The sequence below is a fragment of the Bidens hawaiensis genome, unplaced genomic scaffold, assembly GCF_021521415.1.
Source record: "Bidens hawaiensis isolate Kalapana, Puna unplaced genomic scaffold, B.hawaiensis_p1.1 tig00013347_1, whole genome shotgun sequence".
Taxonomy (NCBI): Eukaryota; Viridiplantae; Streptophyta; class Magnoliopsida; order Asterales; family Asteraceae; genus Bidens; species Bidens hawaiensis.
In genome coordinates, this window is record NW_027492132.1 from 612,000 (window position 1) to 627,729 (window position 15,730).

Below are 15,730 nucleotides of genomic sequence, written 5' to 3' on the forward strand. Positions count from 1 at the left end.
TGTTTACATGTTAAGTACAAGTTAAGTACCTGGTTAGATTTTATAATTAATTATATATATAATTATAAGTTATCCAAAACCCTAAATTCCTAAAGCATTCTCGATCTCTGTTTCTTATCTGTCACCACTTACTACTCACGAACATTCACTTTCCGGCTTTTGTTTCACTAAACATGTTGTCAAATATGTATTTTAAAATAGCTTTCATCGTGTTTTATCGTGTATACCAAGTAGTAACAAGTTCATGTTCGTATTTGGGATACAGGTACACGATAAGTTTCCGTGTCGTGTACAGGTATACGTATTTCATGTTCGTGTATTATCGTGTTCGTGTCTTATTGTGTACGTGTATACACGGTATGTCAGCCCTAAGTAAGATAAGATAAGGTTATTGATATACGTCTATTTATACATCTTGGATCCCTTGTAAAGTTATGTTTATTTAATATTTTGAGTTCGTTTTAGTTCGTGTTTTGGTTTATCTTTTATTAATTTAGGTTTTGAGTCAAGTATTTCATATATTTACATGTTTTATATCGTTTGGTGTCTTGAATGTTAAGCCTTAATTCTTTCTATCTTTTCATGCGAAGTTTGAGTTCGTTTTGTTCGTTAATAACTACATGATTATTCCACTTAGCGTTTCGATTTGTTTTCATGTAGATGGTGGTTTGAAAGTCAAGGAAAAGATGATCTAGAAGGTTCTTAACGTTGCTTTATGTTCAAGAAAGAGATCTAAGATGATTTAATAACAAATAACAAGCAAAAATTCGTAGGCTACTCATATGGGCGCCGCGCCCCGCGAAGGCAAAGGGCCAAGGCGGTCGCGGGGCGCCTAGGCCTTCTGGTCAGCAAAAAAAAGCAAGCCGCTGCGCGCGAAGGCAAATGCCCAGGGTGGGGCCGCGCGGCGCCTAGGCCTACTGGTCTGCGCGTTTTTGCAAGCCCAAGCCCGGTATTCGCTTATATAAACATCATTATGTCCCTAGCCAAAGACACAATTATTCCAGCCGATTTTGGAGAGGTTAGAGCCAAGTTGAAGGTGTTTTTGGAGCTAGGAATCAAGGGAGATCATCGAGCTTTCATACGGGTGTTCAAGGATCGTTTAAGACGGGTTCTTTCGTTCTTTATCTTTGTTCTTGTTCATTATCTTTCATGATGTTTCCTTTTGTTCTTTGGTTTAGTTCTTTGATTATAACTATGCTAGGCTAGACTTCATGTCTACCTAGGTTTGATGAACATGTTTGATGCATGATTCTTGCTTTGGACGTATGTTTTGATTATGGATTTCGTTATATTAATAGTAAAGACTTGGTTTTGTTTTCATGATGCGTATAAGTATTTATTATCTTGGTTGATTATTAACTATTGCTCTACATAGATCTTTTATCTTTTGATTGTGTTCTTTAGATTTAGGGTTTATGTTTAATCATTACTTGGTGTTTTGATTTTTGTGATTAAATGGGCCCGTTAGATCATAGAAGCTTATTAATTGTTAATTAGGATTTTGAATGTTTTGCTAAATTCCAATAGCTGTAAGGTGAGGAGTTGTTCATGTGTCTTGGTCAATTGCATGCTAGGATAGTTAGTGACAATATTCTTGTTTATTGTGTTGATCCATGTTCATGATGTCATGTTTAGCTTATCAAGTTATCTAGGGTTTAGTTTTTCGTAAGATTGCTTGCCTAAGATACTATTAATTAACCCTATTTGATGACTTTGCGGAAATCAATATAAATGATTGCTTAATAATCTAATAATTATCTTTGGGATTTCGTTTGATTCAGTCAAGGGTCCTTTAGGGTTTGTTAGATGAATACGTTTAGAAATCAGTTTCCATAATCATGTTAATTATCCATTGCTTGATGATTGTTGATGCATGGGATTCTTACCTAGGTAGATTCTAGGAATGGCAACGGGGCGGGTTTGGGGCGGGTTTTGCTTAACCCGAACCCGAACCCGAAACCAAAAACCATCCCCGTACCCGCCCCATTACCCGTCGGGTTTAATTCGGGGATTCCCCGTTTGGTTTTTTGTACCCCCCCGACCCGCCCCGTCCCCGAACCCGAAAACCCGAAAACCCGAAACCGATAAGAGAATTAGGGATCTTACATTACAGGTGGTAGCCTGGTAGAGTGGTAGGATGAGAACGAGGAGGAGGAGGGTGGTCCGGTGGTGCAGACGGGGCGATTGAGTGGATGGTGATGGTGGTGCAGACGGCGATTGAGTGAATCGGGGGCGGAATGGCGGTGGCGCACTGGTGCTGCAGATTGATGGTGCTGCGGACTGCCGATTGGTGGTGCACTGGTGCTGCAGATTGAGTGGTGCACTGGTGCTGCGGACTGCCGATTGGTGGTGCACTGGTGCTGCGGACTGCCGATTGGTGGTGCACTGGTGCACTGGTGGTGGATTGGCGGTGGATTGGTGGTGGATTGGTGGTGCACGGTGGATTGGTGGTTTAGGTACTGAGACAGTGGACGGCGATTCACGATTGTTAGGTTTAGATTTGAGATTGTTAGGTTTAGGTTTTTAATATATGTATATATATATTATTTTTATTTATATTTATATATATTATATCGGGGCGGGTCGGGGCGGGGGTACCCAAACCCGAACCCGAACCCGAACCCGAAACAATCCCCGAAACAATCTCCGAAACCCGACCCGAAACCGAAAAAACAAAACCCGACCCGACCCGAAATAAGCCGGTTTTCGGGTTTCCCCGTCGGATTCGGGGATTTTTGCCATCCCTAGTAGATTCCTTCTCTATTTGGTTCCGATCTTGTGTTTGGTTGTTTGTTTCTCGTTTACTTGCTTATTTGTTTTCTTAGTTTAATATTAGTTTTAAAAACCCCCTTAAAACATTAATAATAAATAGTTGTGTCGTAAGTCGAGTCTAATTAGTTAATTAACGTAATTTATAGAGTCCTGTGGGTTCGATATTCCGGACTTACTTAGCTTTAGTACAATTGACCGGTTCACTTGCCGGTGTTTTGTTTAGTTGAGTCTTAGGTCTAGTTTTTATTACTTGTTTAATTTAGTTAATATTTAATTGACTGTTTTCACCACATCAGTTATTATTATTAGCTGAGGCTAATCAGATAAATGAAACTTGAGGGGTGCAGCTTGAATATCAGTTAAGAACTAAGAATAAAATAAAAGATCCATATATATGAACCCAAAGCTGATCGGTTTATTACCGGTATGAAATGCTTATGTAGATTCCGATCGATATACTCGAGTGCTAATCTATTACCCATTCATGTCCCAAATCTACAATCTTTAAGCTATTGTTCAATCATCACTAGACCCAACATGAGTTTTAAATTATTAATCTTGCATTCCAAAGTAAGAAACAAAAAGTCACCTTAATTAATTCAAGGACAATAAGGCCACATATTCATACAACTATGCAGGATATTAAAGGCAGGTTTAACACAACTAAAATTAGGATGTATTGATATCAACTACAGGGGAAGCTCAATGCAGCTTCATCAACTTACTAGCAAACTTCAACCTTTCATCCGACGTAATCATATTGAGCGAGCGGGGATGAATAACAATTTTTTTTAAGAAAAGCGAGCATGCGAGTATATACTTTAACAAACATACTTCATTCTTTGAACCTTTCCAATATTCAAACATCACACTTCTTAGCTGCAGCTGCTCCGTTGTATTGTAGTCTACTGAAAGAATCACCAGTATTCAGATACAAAACTATATATGAATTCATGAGACGGGCAGTACTATGATACATACCCGGCTATTTGTTGTGATTTCAAGAGTCTGCAAATTCGGGCAACTTCTAAACAATTCAAAAGCACATGATAATTCCAAACCAACGTCTAAACACATTCTTGATAACTTAAGAGCCTTGAGATTGGGAAACGCAGTAGAGAACCTATGTTTAGCACCACTTTCCGTCAACCACAAAAAGATGTTATTAGAATATATCAAATACTATTTACTTACTAGTTATCATATTTAGAAAAATATGAGACTTATGTTTGTGTAAAGTAAACTTCAAAGACACAACTTCGCATTAACTACCTTGCTACCTATAAAATCCAACTTAAGCTCTTGAAGTTTTTGAAGAGAACCGAGAAGCTTAAAGGTTGTACACAAATTATTCATAGTGTCAAGATCACAAAAATATAAAGATAGTATTTTGAGATTTTCAAGTTTTGCAATCTCGGCTACTTTTATTTTGCCTAAAGAGTAATCATAAGTCACTTTCAAAACCTCAAGTAAGGGACACTTGGTAATGAACTCCCAAAAGACACTGCTTTCTTCAAATAGTGAATACAAATCTAAGGTCAATAGATTTGGAAAACCATGAAAATTAGGCGGAGGAGGATGGAAGCAACAAGTATCAAATTTCAAATATTTCAACTCTAAACAAGAGAAAGATGGGTAGGCAACTTATATGGCGTTTCATTATAATGCTCAAGAGTGAGGTCCTTAATTACATTTATGGACAAGAACAAAATCCAATAACGGATATCATTATCATTTTCAACACCCAATTCGTTGTCTACTCGGAGGACACACTTTGTAATGGTTCCTCTAAGATGAAGATGAAGCATGCTAGTTATAACTCTCACTTGAGTAGTATTTTTAGCTTTTGTTTTTGATAGATACAAAAGAAGTAGTCATCAAATATGAGTTGGCTAAGCATAGTCCAATTAAACCTCCATGTTTTTTATAAGACATCAGTCCTCACTGCATCTTATAATGACAATCGATCTAGAATATTTGTAACCATGTTATCTGGCATGTGACTAATAAAATATCCTGATGCAAACTTATGTCTCCCGTGAATTGTCGTCTCCATTATTCTAAGAAAATGAAGCATATTAATAATCATCATGATCGAGCATACATAAAATAGAACAAACAAATAGCCATGATTTGCTTTTATTAATTAAAGAAGAAAGACCGGGTCAAAATATATTGTATGTTACTATACTAACATGTAATGTTCATTTTACGGACTTTACTCCCTCCCTGTTTTTTTCTCATTCATGTATTAATTAATCTTAGCTTTATTATTTAGGAAACTGGATTTTAATAATCTCACCCTTGTTAACAATCTAACTTATATTAAATTCAACTTCCAGTTTTGTTACTAATAATAAACTTAGGTTAACAAACGACGCTTGTTTTTTAACAATGTGAATATTATAACGAAAAATAAATTAAATAATTCATATGATGTCAAAGGGCCCCACTAATCCCGTTGCTCCGGTTAACCAACCCGTGTTAGACCACGTCTTTGTATCAGGTCAAACCAAGTGTGCGTGGATTGTGGACCACCTGACTTGCTCCACTTGCATTTTTGTTGCCAGCCACACCACCGGTCCCCAAATGCACCTTTTTACTAATATAGTAATATGTCTTGATAGTCTTGTCTTGTGGCTTGATAAATATTTGCAAGTTGTTATTTATAAAATGATCAGAAGTTCGTGTAATTTAGATATTTTTAGTGTCTAACATACAAATTTAATTTACTAGCTTTTCAAAAAAAAATTATATGTTGAGGACTTTAGTGAAAAATATATTAGTTATTATTATTATTATTATTATTATTATTATAATAAAGTAAAACCTAAAGCTACAGTACCATAATGGGAGGTCCAATCAATGGTTGTCATGTGGCGGTCACTAAGTTTCTTTTTTTTAATATTTCGAATTTGTTTTTGTTATTAATCCATTTTTTTAAAAACCGGGTTTTTACTCGTACCGGATCAAGCTAAAAAATGGTACAACTGGTTGAACCGGGTTATACCAATAGGTTCAACCGGTTAAGTAGTTACCCTTATAATGTCCTATAAATGCAATTTCAACTCTAAAAATAACCTAAAAGTAAATGATTTCATAACAAAAAATAATCAAAATTAAAAAAATAATAAAAAAGCACTTAATTTTAAATAAATAATACTAAAGTTTACTCGTTTGAATGTTAAATTGTTGGGTTAAAAGTAATTTAAAAAATATGGGCCGCAAATATCAAAATAATCTCAGACATAAAACCGGTATATTAGAAAAAACCACCGGTACGATGTTTGAGTGAACGGGCCAAAAATACCGTGATCAATATATCGGCATGTTGTGCGAAATCCGGTTTAACCGGTTCAACTGGCCGGTTTGAACCGGTTTTTAAAACATTGATTTAATCATTTGAAACTAACTTAGCTCTCAAAAGTAGAAGCTGATGTGGTGGTTTTGTTGTGTTGTTGCATCTTCTAGGTCCCGACTTCGAGCCTCTTTGAGCTGTTTTTTTTTTCACTTGAAAAAAATAAAAGTAAAAAAAAAGGTAGTTGTTGTTGTGGTATTGTTTTGTTGTTGCAACTTGCAAGTCCTGAGTTCGAGCATTCTAGAAGCCATTTTTTTGTGTTTTTTTTAAATTGAAATAGATTTTTGTATTTATAGATTCCATACTAAATCAAGCAATGAAATATTAAGGTGATGTGGTGTTTCGCTTTTTAATTTATTTTAAATACGTTAGTTTGCGGAAGTATTTCTATGGTTTAGCTTTGATACCGTAAAGAACGTTACCGATACCAACAGAATACGCGTCAACTTACAGAAACGACACCCGGGTGTAACCACTGCCGAACGCGCCCGGTGCAACGCGCCGGGGAACAACCTAGTTATTATAACAGGAAAACTAACTGCTACAGTATACTTCTAATATTTTCATGTTTAGTCCTTAGAGTTTTAGATTGTTGCTATTAAAAACAACGTTGTTGTGGCTACTGATTGCTTGTTGAGATTGGAAGCCCACTATACAAGTACATCATTCATCAAGGAAAACTAAAGTGAAAAACTACAATTTTTACTCCTGAAAGCATGCGCCTTTGCTCTTTTAGACTCCACGTTATGGGCGCGCACGGGGGCATGTTAGGGACGCGGAACGCCGCAAATGGGCGCGGTCATGTGGCGTGCGGAAGGAGGGCGACCTTGGAACGACCGGCACCGTTCTCTCTCTCCATCTCTCACACACACATACATATCTATCTATGATATATATAAACAAAACCTTTAAAAGCTCTATGGTTGCTTCCTACATTCTCTCAAGCCATCAGATTGCATTTTTTGTAAATAGAGAATTCTCATGCATTTGACCCGAATTCACGGGTATGGGTCTCACCAAACCCAGATATTCCTTAAACAGTTATAACATCTCATCAAATTAAAAATTAATTTCACCAAATATTTGTTACGAAAGTCCTATAAAATAGGCATATACTAAAAATTAATATCTTATTTCTTTAATATATATATATTATTTATAATTATAAAAATTATAGTAAAATAAATAAATAAGCGTATCATGGGTCTCAACAAACCCAAATAGCTTATAAACCGGGTTATAATATCTCATTTAGTTGTGAAACTATTTCATCATCAAACACTAAGTATATTATTAATTTCAGTACTATAAATAAAATTAAAATCCCAAAAATATATAAATATTATAAACGAATAATGTAAAACAACCCCGGGGAATAAAAATTAGTATATATATAATGGGGTGCCCAAGGGGCTTTAAACCACAACAGGGCGTTATGGAGAAGAGCTTCGAAGCCCTGTTTCTTATGTGACGATTACATGGCACTGTGAAGGGGCTTCGATGCCCCCACCATAGAGAACAACCTTAGTAGCGTGTTTATTTTAAGTGATATCTTCAACCTCATACCCGGTTTAATTGCAAATCTATAACTTGAGTAAACCGGTAAATAAGTTGCATACGTCAGACAATCACGGCGCAACGCACGAAGAATCTACTAGTTAAAATTATTTGAAAGCCAACTCATCACATGACGTGCATGTGAGTGAGCTTTTATATTTGCTTTTTTGCTTATTTGTTTTTTGAAAACAAGTACCACTTTTTAAAAGCTTCATTTTAAAGCTTTAGGAAGAGTTTTACCAAACACATTTTGTTTTTCAACAAACAAATAACAAAAAAAATAAAAAATTAGAAGCTCACCCAAAAAAACCCCCCCTAAGCGTGTCTGTTTGTCTTAATGTACAAAATGTTAATGAGATGTCACACTTAGTTAAAAAACAAATAAATTTATTACATAAAGTAGACCTTGTCACAAACCTCTTATTACCCTAATGCAAGTAAACAAAAACAAATAATTTATTAAATAAAGTAGACCTTGTCACAAACCTCTTATTACTCTACTACATGTTAACTACAAACAAGTAAAACAGTTATACATTAAAAATTATAGGTTATGTGAAAGTATGCTTTCTAGTTCATTTTTGGATATAGAAATAAACGTGTCCATTTGTTTAGGGCAAAGGCACAAACCAATCTCAAGGTCTTCCGGGGAGTCTTTGCTTGCATTAACAGATAACGTATCGCCATACTCGAGTGATGATTCGTGAGCCCGATCGTAAACCCTTTGTTGGGAAATATCGTCACCTGTATCGAAAAAACCGGGATTTTCACACCACCATTTTGTTTAAACGGTGTTTCTAGTAAAGGTACAAGTGGGAAAAACTTGTTGCATTCGCGTGGATGGTTTTGTTTGAGATCGTTGTAATCAAGATCGCATTCTGCGAACGTAAAGGCGAGTGAATCGCCTTCTACGTAACGGATTTCGGGTTTTCTAGGAACGTCTGAATCATTTGGAAAGAAGAGTAAGTTACCCGCGAATGGGAAGAAGTGTTGAAGAGTTATGGACAACGAGTGTTTGAGTTTCGGAATAATTGTTTCGACGAAATGGGATTTGGGGTGAGGGAAATCGTAAAATAAAAGCTGGTGAATTGGATGGAAAAGGATCCATACGGTGTCAAAGAGCGTAAGCGCCACTGATCTTTCGCCGACGGTGTTGGGTGGTGGTGAGATACCGCATTTTTCTAAAACTTGTAGTTGCCGATCAGAGGGCATTTTTGCTTCTAGCTAGCTCAACCAGTACGTTTGAGAATTTTATTTTGTTTTAAGTTCGAAGGGTTTTTGTCTTTTAATAAGATAAAAGCCTACCACAATTGTGTGGACACAAATTTTTCATCGTTAAAGATAAGGAATTGGAGCATGTGCCTACCAAAGTAATCGTTTTTTATCATGTTATGTATCAGTCTATTAGACTAGACAAACAAAGTCCACATGATTGGGCTAGGACACTATAATGTTGTGGACGATATTTCCCACCATCAGTGGCTAAATTAGAGAAACTGGAGAACCTCTTTTCGGCCCTAATTAATTATTCTCTCACATTCTTCTAGAACACTCTCGATTACTTACATCATAACATGTTTGTAAAGAAAAAAAAAATTATTTTCGATTTCATTCCGAGTCAAGAGCCGAACCAAAAACCAAACTCTTGTTTAAATGCTTTATATTTAAAATAATTTACTAATATGTTACAAGTAAGATTTATGTATTATAATTTCTAAGTTCATTTTAATAAGTTCTATGGTATTGGGTATGTGACAATCATCCTCGGACTTATACCGAGTCAAGGACCGAACCAAGACCGAACTAAACCGGGTTCATCCGCTTAAGACACACTAAATGTTTTTTGGGCCACCGAATCTCATTTTTCTTTAAAACTATATTATGAAACTAATTTTAATTGTTTTATCAAAAATACTTGGTATGTCGGATCCAACTTGATCTTATAACAAGTTTGGACCGACAAAGCCAAACACTCGCTTAACAGACGTAGAGGTTCTTCCTAATATAACAACACACTTGGTTAAGTTTCTTTTAATTTTATTGAGTTATTTCATGACATGTATCACTTTGGAAATGTCGGGTCCGGGTTTAACAATAAATCAAGACCCGAACCGACTAAATCGAACACTCGTTAAAATCCCGTTTTAGTATATCTAACAAGGGGTCGTGCACCATTGCATTAAACCAATCCCCACATATTTACTTAAACACGGTTAAGTAAAACTAATGAGTAGAATACCGAGACCTGATTTCGAGCAAACTTACTTTTCAAAAACCGTTACTTTAATTTCTCAAGTATTTACATTTTTAAACCTCAAACTTTGATTAATTATTTAACTTGTCATTTTATTTTACTTTAAAGTTGTTCAAGACCATCTTCTAAACCGAAACCCTTTTAACCTAGACCTCACTCGTTGAACTTATTATCCCGGTGTATCACAAACAACCCTTCAAGCTATTTATTTCATGCGAGTAATCACACTCCCTCTTTTTACGCTTTTATACTTTTGGGGGTGGCATGCATACCATATTCGAACTTACTTGTTTTTATGATCTCATTATCAAATCCACAATTCAACATTATGTGTTGTACGAATATTTGCTCGATCGTTGTTTATGCCTCAATTTGATTATGTGCACGAGTGTTTATTTTTATGTTGTTGGAACGCAATAAGTATGCACCCCTAACTACTTAGCCTTGTGCAAGTACCATGGGGCATCATTATCCGAGTATGTTGGTGTTACCAATTAGAAAGGATCCTCATTCTTCGAGTATTTTGGTTGTTACCAAATAGAAATGAGCCACAAATATTTGTTTTACATTCCTCATTATTATTATTATTATTTAAAAATAATACAACAACTAAACCACCCACCAATCAAAAATAACCTTTTTCCTTCTATCCGGAGCTTTGTAGAAAGCTCCCCAAGGGCGGTGTTCTCCGGCTCTTTAGGTGTGGGAAGCGCCCCACTACAAAGAGTCTTAGAGCATCTACAATAGGCTTTTGAAGTTAAAGAAGATCAAAGATATTTTGGATAGTAATAAAGCTTTGTGGTTATGTATAGTTTATATTTATATATAAGTCTAAAGCTAATTCGTTAGAGTGGTCGAAACGATAATTTTTTTCACCCCACAAACTTGATTCCAACAATGAAGTTTGTCACCCCTTTGTCCATGTGATGTCACCTAACTCCAAACTTGGGATATGAAGCTTGTTATTAATGCTTTTAGACTGTCCACTATAGTGATCTTTTTGGTAGGTTGTTTGCCATGTACAATCATTAGCTTGGTTTAATGACAAATGTTTGTTATTTTCAGTCAAATGGTTGTGTGTTCTAGTCTTATTTGAGATATAAAGATAAAATAAGGTGGAGAAAAAAATAACTATTCAAAAAAAAGTTGGTTGCCACGTGGGAAAAAAAAATCTGTAAAGGTCACAACCCTTGAGGGATGAGATTGTTTTTCCCGAATACCCATACCCATACATGTTCAGTACCGGTACATGTACCCAATGTTGTAAAAGTAGGTTTAGAAGACCGAGTAGCTACAATGTATTCGTCGGGACAAGTTTCTTTAACTCCGTCTAGTTACTAAGAATCGATCAAAGACGTTTAAGCTCATCCGGAATCACATCTAGCCGGAATCGCATCTAAACGATGAACTTGGGCCGATTTTAACTTAAAAAAATAAAACATAATTCGTATTTCTATAATATTAAAGAACAAATATCATTTTTTAAAGGAAAATTGGATAGCGGGAAATACCGAATGTGGGATTATTATTGGCCAATTCATTAAAGGTGAGATTATTTAAATCCAATTTTTCTTTTTTTTTTATATGTGGAGGATTTTAATAAAAAAAATAGTAAGTTGTTTAAAAAAAGAGAGAAAATATTAAGTGGGGCCAATCAGGATAAATGAAAAGTGCATCTTGAATATCAATCAGTAAAGAACTAAAGAATAAAAATCCATAAATTTGAACCCAAAGCTGATCACTTCATCACATCACCAGTATGAAATGCTTATGTAGATTCCGATCAATATACTCGAGTGCTAATCTATTACCCATTCATATCACAAATCTACTATCTTTAAGCTATTATTCAATCATCACTAACCCATATCGGAATAACACCCAACAAGACCATATAAAAAATGGGAAACAAAAGCAAGAATTTGCAAATCTTTTTGATGAAATCACTGAAATTATAGGAACCCATGACTTCAAAGTGGATACCAATAAAGGGTTTCCAATAATAAACTCAGGGAGTGATGATTTGAGAGATTCTTTGGAATGCACACAAGGTGTTTGTGAAAATGCCTGTATGAACCAAGATTTGGAAATCGGAACAACCCGTGTTTCGGAAAAGGATGTGAGTCTTGTAGTGCATAAGGTTACACAGATTTTAAGGAGCGGAGAGAGTGAGGCGTCGATTGGGAGACGGTTGGAAGAAATGCGTGTCGAGTTTGATTCCGATGTAGTTGATAAGGTTTTGAAGAGGTGTTTTAAAGTGCCTGATTTGGCTTTATGGTTCTTTAATTGGGTAAAGCTTAAAAATAGATCATTTGTCACGACTGCAACGTACAATACGATGATGTATATACTTGGAGAATCTAGAAAATTTGAAGAAGTTGAAAGATTAGTTAATGAAATGGAAAATAACTAGTGTAAGAAAGATATTAAGACATGGACTATTCTTATTTCTCAGTACGGGAAGTTGAATGTTATTGGGAAAGTCTTGTTGCTATTTGAAGACATGAAAAAGTCTGGCTTTGAACCTGATTTGGCGGTTTATAAAGCAATGCTGCGTGCACTTTGTAATAATAAAAAAGCCGATATTGCGATGGAATTTTACAAGGAGATGGTGTCGAAACAAATGGAACCGGATAAAGCTTTATACAAACTGTTGTTACATTGTTTAGCACATTATGGAGACACTAATGCTGTCCGCTTGATTACTAATGACATGATAAAGATTTCCCAAATCCCTGAACAAGAAGTTTACACGTGTATGCTTAAGAGCTTTTGCGTTTCAAGTAGAATAACAGAAGCGTTAGAAGTCATAAAGGATATGAAGAACAAAGATATTGCAATGGAGGCTGAACATTTTGAGATGTTGGTGAAAGGAATGTGTCGTGCGGGTCGGATCACTGATGCTTTAGAGATTGTTGAAATATTAAAGAGAAAAGATGTCGTTGACAACAAGATCTATGAAATTGTAATCAACGGGTACTTGAGAAGAAACGAAATCTCCAAAGCACTTGAATTGTTTCACAAGTTGAAAGATTGTGGACAAGTGGTTACAGTCTCTGCTTACACGGAACTAATGCAACACCTTTTTAGAAACAATGATTTTGAAAAGGGGTTTGATGTTTATAATATGATGCTGGAAACAGGACTCGAGTTAGACAGTGTGGCAATAGCTGCTGTAATTTCTGGTTATGTTCAACAAAACCGTGTTTCTGAAGCATGGGAACTTGTAAAGTATATAGAGAAGAAAGGAATGAAGCTGACTAGTAAATGTTATATGGTTTTCATCAAGGAGTTATGTATGATTTTCATGTATGATGAAGCCATTAATGTTTTGAATCATATGAAAAGTTTGAAGTTAGTTATAACAGATAATATATTCAACTGGATTGTAACTCATTTGGGTAAAAAAAGAGAGTTTGGGAAGATACAAGAAGTAAAAAAGATCCAAAGTACGAGCAGTAACAGAGACGAAACCACCCTTGATTCAAGCTCGGTCCAGGGACAGCCAAAAGACGAAACCACCCTTGATTCTGTAGTAACATGTGCTCCTGTTAAGTCTTTTACTGACCATGATCTTCACAAAGTTTGTGATATTGTGTCGTCCTCAATGCCTTGGTGCTCAAAAGAGGAATCTTTACAAAAATGTGATCTTTATATCACACCAGATTTAGTTGTGGAGGTACTGAGAAAATGTAGTCTACATGGCGGAGCAGCATTGCAGTTTTTCACATGGGTGGGTAAGAAAGATGATTACAGACACACTGCAGAGACGTATAACCTGGCTATGAAAATTGCTGGAAAAGGGAAGGATTTTAAGCATATGAGAAGCTTGTTTAATGAAATAGTTAGAAAAGATTTGTCGGTTTCATCAGACACTTTGACTATTATGATTTTGCAATATGGCCGGATAGGTTTGACCGAAATTGCTCTCAAAATGTTCAAAGAAATGAAAGATAGACATTTGAATCCAAATAATAGTACATATAAATATTTGATCATTTCCCTTTGTGGGAAGAAGGGTAGAAAGGTAAATGAAGCAATCGATGTGTTCACCAAGATGATTCAAGCTGGATTTGTACCCGATAAAAAGTTAATAGAAACGTATCTTGAATGTTTATGCGAAGTTAATAACGTGTCGGAAGCTAGAAAATGTGTCAAAGTTTTATGTACACTTGGATTCTCGACTCCTTTAGCTTACTCGTTGTGTATTAGGGCTCTCTGTCGAGCAGGTAATGTAGAAGAAGCTTTGGTGATGATAAACGGTGTTAATGTAAAAGACCAAAATACCCTCAGCGGGTACATTTATGGAAGCTTAATACACGTGCTACTTAGGAAAAGGCGGTTACAAGATGCATTGGAGAAGATAGAATCAATGAAACAAGTCGGCATCTTTCCAACAGTTCATGTTTATACATCTCTAATAGTTTATTTCTTCAAAGAAAAAGAAATATCTAAAGCTTTAGAGGTTTTTGAGAAGATGAAAGAAGACTGGTGTGAGCCCACAATCGTTACATATTCATCGTTAATTCGTGGTTATGTGAGTAACGGGAAGATTAATGATGCTTGGAATGTTTTTCATAAGATGAAAAGTGAAGGACCATTGCCAGATTTCAAGACTTATTCTATGTTTATTTCTTGTTTATGTAAGGAAGGTAAGTCTGAAGAAGGTATGCAACTTCTGTCTGAGATGTTAAGTGCAGGATTTGCTCCAAGTACGGTTAATTTTCGCGATGTATTTTATGGATTAAACCGAGAGGGAAAACATAATCTAGCTCAATCTGTTCTTAGAAGAAAATGGGATCTTGCGAGTAAAAGAAAAGTGTTAACTTAATTTTGTCAAAATTGTTATATATAAACGAACATTCTTCGGTGGATGCAACTGTGTTATTGATATATTATCAGTCTTGTAATATAAGGGATATGCTCGTGTAAATGATCCGCACGTTCTTTTAACGCCGCACTGGACCAAGGTGGCAAGGTACCCTAGACCAATGTGACCGGGTACCCATTTTCATCTTTCGTTACATAAAACAAGGGAGCCATCTTTCGTTATGTCCACTAGCCACGCCTTTCGTGACATGACGACTGAAAAAGGGGGGGGGTCAATGTCGCACTAGACCAACGTGACAGGATACCTATTTCCATTTTCCACATCATAACATATAATCTGATATTCATAGCATGATATTACAAGATATAAATACTATATAAGTACATAGCTAAATTATGTAAAATTCCATGACAAAATTATGATAATAGTAAATACTTATAAAAATCTATTTGGTGCTCTTGCTTTCATTTCTAAACACACGAAAATATACAAACTCTTGCATTCATCAACTTTAACTTCATTTTCTATTCACATTTAATATGTCCAAAACATGATAATATTAAACGAAACATTTCTTATAACCTTAAGATGTAATATATTGTGTGTTCATAAAAAATAACTCTGACTCATCACATTTTGCCATTTATTAACTTAATATATAAACGCTTTTTGTCCAATAATTTATATTTTCAATTTATTCTCAAAATACGTAAACGACACGTACATATACGAATTGGCAATTTTAGAAAATCTCTGCATGACATTTGAAGAGGTATGTACCCGCCTCAACACCGAGCAAGGCGGGTCAACCCACAAGATAAACACATTATGAAGGCACAAAGCCAAAACCTATGCGCATGGCGCATACAAAACATGCTCAGGCATCATATGCCCAGGCACACATATGCTCGCGCATCACATATGCGCGCGGCGCATATCACATGCTCGTGCATATCAC

General features: G+C 35.7%; 2 pseudogenes; one reads left to right on the plus strand and one right to left on the minus strand.

The window, feature by feature from the left end:
* Positions 1 to 8,110: 8,110 nt before the first annotated feature.
* On the minus strand, positions 8,111 to 8,937 carry LOC143543922 (malonyl-coenzyme A:anthocyanin 3-O-glucoside-6''-O-malonyltransferase pseudogene; annotated as a pseudogene).
* A 2,710-nt stretch (positions 8,938 to 11,647) lies between these two features.
* LOC143543911 (putative pentatricopeptide repeat-containing protein At5g06400, mitochondrial pseudogene) lies at positions 11,648 to 14,841 on the plus strand (annotated as a pseudogene).
* The last annotated feature ends 889 nt before the right edge of the window (positions 14,842 to 15,730 follow it).